General features: G+C 41.4%; 1 protein-coding gene across 2 annotated transcripts in view; it reads right to left on the bottom strand.

Annotated features, from left to right (window-relative positions):
* The window catches only part of INSIG2 (insulin induced gene 2), a 10,501-nt gene extending 5,780 nt beyond the window's left edge, over positions 1–4,721 (bottom strand). For both annotated transcript variants that reach the window (XM_023185214.2, XM_023185213.3), the window contains exon 1: positions 4,604–4,721. The gene's annotated coding sequence lies outside the window, so the exon portion shown is untranslated. The remainder of the gene's footprint in view (positions 1–4,603) is intronic.
* Positions 4,722–6,674: the final 1,953 nt, after the last annotated feature.

Here is a 6,674-nt window from a genome sequence, read left to right as displayed (position 1 = left end):
CATCATCATCACCATCATCATCATCATCACCTGGTTGCTTCTGGCAACGTTCAGTAGCTACAGAACTCTCCATCATCATCATCACCATCATCATCACCATCACCTGGTTGCTTCTGGCAAAGTTCAGTAGCTACAGAACTCTCCATCATCATCATCACCATCATCATCATCATCACCTGGTTGCTTTTGGCAAAGTTCAGTAGCTACAGAACTCTCCATCATCATCATCATCATCACCTGGTTGCTTCTGGCAAGGTTCAGTAGCTACAGAACGCTCCTTCATCATCATCATCATCATCATCACCATCATCATCACCATCATCATCATCTGGTTGCTTCTGGCAAAGTTCAGTAGCTACAGAACTCTCCATCATCATCATCATCATCATCATCATCATCATCATCATTCTTTATAGGGCACCCATTTATGGAGGGCCTACTCCATGCCAGACATATAGTAACTCTACTCTTCAAAACAATCACAAAGGTAGGAATTATCATCCTCATTTTACAGATGAGGCTACCAAGTCAAAGAGATTCAGCAATTTGCTTATGGTCATGTGACATGCAGTACCAAAACTGAAATTTCACTTCAGGTCTAACTAACTCCGAAACTCATCCTCTTGCCTCTATACCTTGAATTCCATTCCATCTCAACTGCTCAGACTTCTTTTTCGGCACATGGTTCTATATAAAGGTGTTTGGTTACTGAAAAGATAGTTAGATGTTGAAATATCATCTCAACTATAATATACTCTAAGGTAGTAAGCCAAAATAAGTAAGTGACTATACAATTGCACCAAGACGATGAGAATAAATGCACAATCACCTTGAAATTTTCTTTAAAAGTACTAGATCAAGGTGTAAAAATATGTTTTAAAGTAAAAAGAAAAAATAGCAAACTAACACTCTGGATGAGAACAACAGTTGACTCTTTCCTTCCCCAAATCCTAGTAGACACAGCACACTGCCCTCATGTGCTGCTAACAGTGGCTAGAAGATGGGCGTACTTTCTGAGTAACCCACATTGAGACAGTATATCATTTGTTTCTGTTTGTGGTTGTTCCAAAAGGGAATTAATGGAAAGGGGTATTTTATGTGTAACAGTATTTTTAAGAAGGAAAATAACTTCAGTTTAAAAAAGCTATTTCAGTCATGCTAGCCCCCATCTCACACTCACCAGCATTTGTCAAAGGGCACTGGCATTTTAGGCAGGACAATTCTTTGCTGTGTGAGACTGTTCTAAGCATTGTAAAACATTTAGCATCCCTGGCTCCCACCCACTAAATGCCCCCTCCCCTATTTGTGATAACCAAAATTGTCACAATGACAGCCACTGATTGCTAGATATTTCATTCTATTTCAAGGCAGCTGGAGACTTTATTTACATTTTCTACCACAGCTGTTTATTTAACCTTTCCTGGCAGTACTTGTTCAGTTTCCTACTTTACCCCAAAAGTTCTCGTTAAAAATAACACATTTGTTTGATGTTTATTTGAATGAGATTCAAAAAGCTAATTTCATAACTACATCATAATACAATAGTATATAATTACTGGTGACAAAAAGTAAAAGCTTTAAGAAATAGCAGGGAACTGGGAGATTGTCTATTCCAATGTGTATGAGACCCCCATATGCAAAACAAAGCAAAATAGTTGTGTACATATGCATTTTTTTCTGGGATGAAAGTTCCATAATTTATATCAAGTACTCAAAAAAGTCCATGATCCAAACAAAGTAAAGAATCAGTAATCTAACAGTTCTCTCACTCTACTAGCAAGGCCAATGACATGCAAAGTGGTCAACTGGAGTAACAAGATTAAGACAGTACCATCAGTTCTTATTACCACAAACATGCATAGTGAATGCCCGAAAATGACCAGACTCATCAAAGGCATAGAGGCTTCCACAAAACCATTTCACCCCCTACCACGCAACAGTGAAATTCCTTTAAAAGGATGTTTATGATATCAGTTGCACACTAGAGGAGTGGGTTATTTTCAAGGGAAAGTGAGCTCCCTTCGTTTATTTTGAAGTTTGTTTTTCTGATTATGTACTGATACCATTTTCTTAAAACAAAGTGGTTCTATATCTTTAAATATTAGTCTTACACTAATGATAAACTTGAGGCTCCAAAATTTTTCTAAAAATCTATATTTGAAAAATGTAGATTACTTGACAAATAATTTGCTGACCAGGGAAGAAGTCTCTGGTATAAAGACACTATTTAAAGGACAATATCTCCATAGATTCTCGAAAACAATCCTGGTAAATAGGCAGGTGCTGTTAGTTCCCATTTTACGAAATAAAATAGGTTAAGTAACTTTCTAAGATCACAGAACTGTTACCAGGTAGCACCAGGACTAGGCCGACCCACTTTGACCCCATGTCCAGAGTTCTTCCTGCTTCAGCACATTGCTTCCATTCACAAACACAGTACAAAACAATTTAAGCGCCACACAAGAAACCGTTCTTAAAATCAGGTTGGTAAACTACCAAATACCAAAATAATGTTTTCAACAATTCACAAAGAAAAACTTTCCACTAAACTTGAAAAATTCTACTTTGAGCCCTGGCCTAAAATTTCTGGAAAGTACAATACTAAACAGAAAGAAAAACAGTTCAAATAATTTGCATAGATCAATGATGAATCATCAATACTGGAAAAACATTAATCCAGGTGTATGGCTGCCTACTAATGGATTGATATTATTACTTTTAGGTTAAAAAAAGAGTTATAAGTGATTATGAGCTTTGTGAATAAAAATCAAAGTTAATGTTGGCCACTTAAACAACTTAGAGGCAACAAGCATTTGAAAACAAACACACATACAAAATATTTCAGTAACCTTAACCTGTTGCATTGCAACAACTGCAACACCCCCTCAAACCAAATGACAAGACCATTCTTCTTCCAATGATTAGCAGTAAAAGAAATAGTTTTACTCCCTCAGATAACCCTTTCTCTTCAGGTGCTTAGGTCACATAAGCTACTAAACAATAAAGTTGAATTACTACCTCACGTATTTTTCATCATATGCTCTCTTAATTAGAATAGCATTCTTGAAATAGGATAAGCACTAACATTAGGAAAAAAAACATACTTAAATCAATGAAACAGTTTAATTCTCCCTAAATAAAAACACATCTACATGTATCATGGGCTAGAGACCTTAAAAATTTCTAGGAGGAAAAGAAATATTTGCCTTAGAAACACTGTAACTCTTTCCTCTCAACATTATAAACCCAAACACAGAAACCAGTAAGCTAGCTGCATTCACATCCCCTTATAGCTTTTAAATGTCACATCTCAGTGCCTAAAAAAGTTACTCCATCGTTTTAAGTTTCTGAACAAAGAAAACTGTCTTTAAACTACTGAACTGCATTTTATCCTTTCCTTTCCCTGTGACCATCTGCAAAAGCAACAGTTGTCAATTAAACAGAATCAACCTCTTTCCCAAAGGTACATGATTCACAGCCTGGTCACTGGATAGCAGACATGAACCGATAACTGTGACATAACACAATGACAAAACACAGTACTGAGCAAGAGAAAACAGGAAGGGCACACGTCTAATTTCCGTTTTCTTTGGGGCCCCCATTAGTAGCATTCCCTTCATCCATCTTCATTCAGTGGTTCACTATCAGGGCCAAACCCAAAAGTTACAAAACACCATCTAGCTACTGTTTGGCTGCTTTTTTCTGCACCAGGACTGGAGCACGCATTCCCCTGCAGTCCTCAGCTTCACCGCAATACTGATACCAAACAGTTTCAGCGGCCCAGCTGCCAAGCCTAACCATTCGTTTTTAAAGCAGTTCTTCATCAATCCTACAAAACAGCAAGTTCTTCATGGTATATTTTCCTAGAGTATCTAGCTAATATCATACTTTTAACAACTTTTTCCAACGTTAACTGGACACGGTGTTAGCACCATTGCCCGCGCCCACTCCCATAATCCACACTGCTTTCCTTCTCCATATTGCCAATCCCCACTAAACAACCGTAAAATCCAGTAACTATCATCAAATCCACTTCCAGGCCCTGGCAAGAATTCTTTGGCTTTACCGAAACACCTATTCCATGGGTAACCAATTCCAGTCCAAAATGCCAAAGTCCTACTCCTCAACCCAATGCCCTATCTTTTGAGTGGATTATAAACTTACTATGATAACCTGTCTTCTTTGGATCCAACCCCGGTCCAAGCCTGAGTCTTCTCTCCCAAGTTACAAGCCCCCAAGTCCTGGCAGCCCTACGCTTGACAGCTCGCTGACCTCCACCTCATCAGACCTCTGGCTCGCCCTTCCCGCCGTCCTCCAGACTCCTTCCCGCTCAGACACTCATCCACTGTCCGAGGAGCCTGGACGCCTCCTATAACCGCTCCCCGATCCCGCAGTCCCCTTCTGGACCTTGCGGACCCCTCCCAGGTAAGCGGAGCCTCTTGCCCTGCAGGCCCATCAGTGGTCCTGGCTCCCCGCACCTGCCACCAGGGTTCCCAGGCTGCAACAACACAAGTAGTTCTTCTTCCCGAGGGCCACCCTCCTCCTCAGGCCGCTCTCCTCAGCACCATGTCACCCGCGCTTCGCCGGGAGACCCCCTACTCACCCCCGCCTCCGCCATCTTCTGGGACCAGCCCCCGTACCCCCCACCGCCTCTTCCTCCTCCACTCCCACAACTCCGCCCGAGCTCCACTGCGCCTGTGCGGCCAACGAGGCCGCGCGCAGGGGATCGGGGCAAAAGAGTTTCCGGTTCCTGCTGTCAATAAAGGGTGGACCTGCGAGCCGGGGCAAAAGGGCTTCCGGTCTGCGGGAGACTGGAGGCTAGCGGTGGGCGTGGACCGTCGAGGTGACTGGCGGCTGTCGGATCAGCTGTTGTTTGCTGACCAGGCAGCCTGGGTAATGACGGATGCCCAGACCCTGTGGGCGGAGTAAAGGAATCATGCAGTGATACACGCACACTCACCGAGAGGCGCGGCCGTCTGCGTGCCCCTCATCTCGTAGCCGAAAGGAGCGCGCTCCGGGGCAGGCCTCCGAGTACTTCCCGCAAAGGACCGGGCTTTATACTGCTCCTTTTCCTGCCCTAGTAAGTCGTAACTTATTTTGGGAGAAGAGCATAGTTATTTGTCTCTCGTCTCCATGCTACAGCACTTTATGTGCTTTTCATTCAAAATCGTTCCTCGAGGACGACCAAGTAACGTGATTTGGGGGACAGTTTTCATAGGAAGGACTTTATAAGTTTACACCAACATAGAGAAAATTTAAAAACCTTATAACCGCTTATGTGTCAGAAGTATTATTTTTCATTTAATCTAAAACCATGCTTTTAGAACATGAAACCAAGCCAAACGGGTCTTTGGAGATTGTGCAAGCGAACTTCTTTTTTTGAATGAAAGTGGTGCCATCAGTGCAAAAGCAAGCCCATATAAGTGCCGAAAGGTACTCGTCATAAGGAGGAGTTGCTTCCCTATTCTGAATTTTTATTTATTTATTTAAGACGGAATCTCGCTCCGTCACCCAGAGTGGAGTGCCCTGGCATGATCTCGGCTCACTGCAACCTCTGCCTCCCGGGTTCAAGTGATTTTTCTGCCTTAGCCTCCCCAGTAGCTGGGACTACAGGTGCGTGCCTCCACGCCTGCTTACTTTTTGTATTTTAATATTGATGGGGTTTCAGCATATTGGCCAGGCTGGTCTCAAACTCCTGACCTCGTGATTTGCCCACCTCGTCCTCCCAAAGTGCTGGGATTACAGGCTTGAGCTGCCCCCTGATTTTGTTTTTTTAAGCAACTCTTTTTAAAAAGAGAGAAAAAAAATCTCTCTTGAGTATATTAGTTATTGAGCTATTCCATTTGGAGGTGGCTTAACCCAAAACGTGTTATGGATGTGGTAAGATTACAATGGATTTGAATGTTCTAGATGAAATCTGGGCCGAGAGTAATCGCATAATAGTTTTCCAAAGGACTGTCAGATGGTAAACTCCTTTCATTTACTTTGAACTGATAAACGATAAAATGGATTTTCGTTTTTCTGACCTTTTTATCTACATTTATTTCTGAAAATTGAAAAAGAATCTGAATTTCCAACAAAATGTTTCTAGGCAAGTATTTGCATGATGGTTCTCTAATATTTCCTATATCTCTTAGTGTTTTCTCTAATGTTTTCTGTAGCTCCCAAATTTCACTCCTGTAAGTTTTTACACTACCAGTAAGAAAGATCTGGGCCAATTATGCAGAGTGGACGATGATTTTTAAAAGAAAAGAGAAAGCACTCAGAAAAGAGAGAATAATTTGAAAATGTTCTCACATCATGTATTTCCTTAAAGCAATACAAGTCCTGTATGTCCAGTTCATGCCTACTCCAACCGAGCTTTTTTCAGACACTTAGAAATTGCGTTCAAGAAAATCCTTATGGAAAATTTTAGCCTAGAGGGGCATTTATTTTAGTTTAAATATGTATTAGTTGCAAGTAGTGACAGAACCTAAAAGCAAAAACCATATAGCACCAGTTCCCAAGGTTCCTGCATCTAATGCAGTTATTCCTACGGCAGTACAAGGCAGAATATAAAATCCCTAGGAGAAATACAAAGGGCTATTCTCTTCTTTGACTGGGTTTGAGGGCAGTTTTCATGGAAGATGTGGTCTTTCAGTTGGCATTGAGGATAAATATGCAGATATGGTAAG

Source organism: Piliocolobus tephrosceles, chromosome 11 (genome assembly GCF_002776525.5).
Source record: "Piliocolobus tephrosceles isolate RC106 chromosome 11, ASM277652v3, whole genome shotgun sequence".
NCBI lineage: Eukaryota > Metazoa > Chordata > Mammalia > Primates > Cercopithecidae > Piliocolobus > Piliocolobus tephrosceles.
The sequence above is the reverse complement of the archived record's forward strand: the minus strand, read 5'-3'. Positions and strand labels throughout refer to the sequence as shown.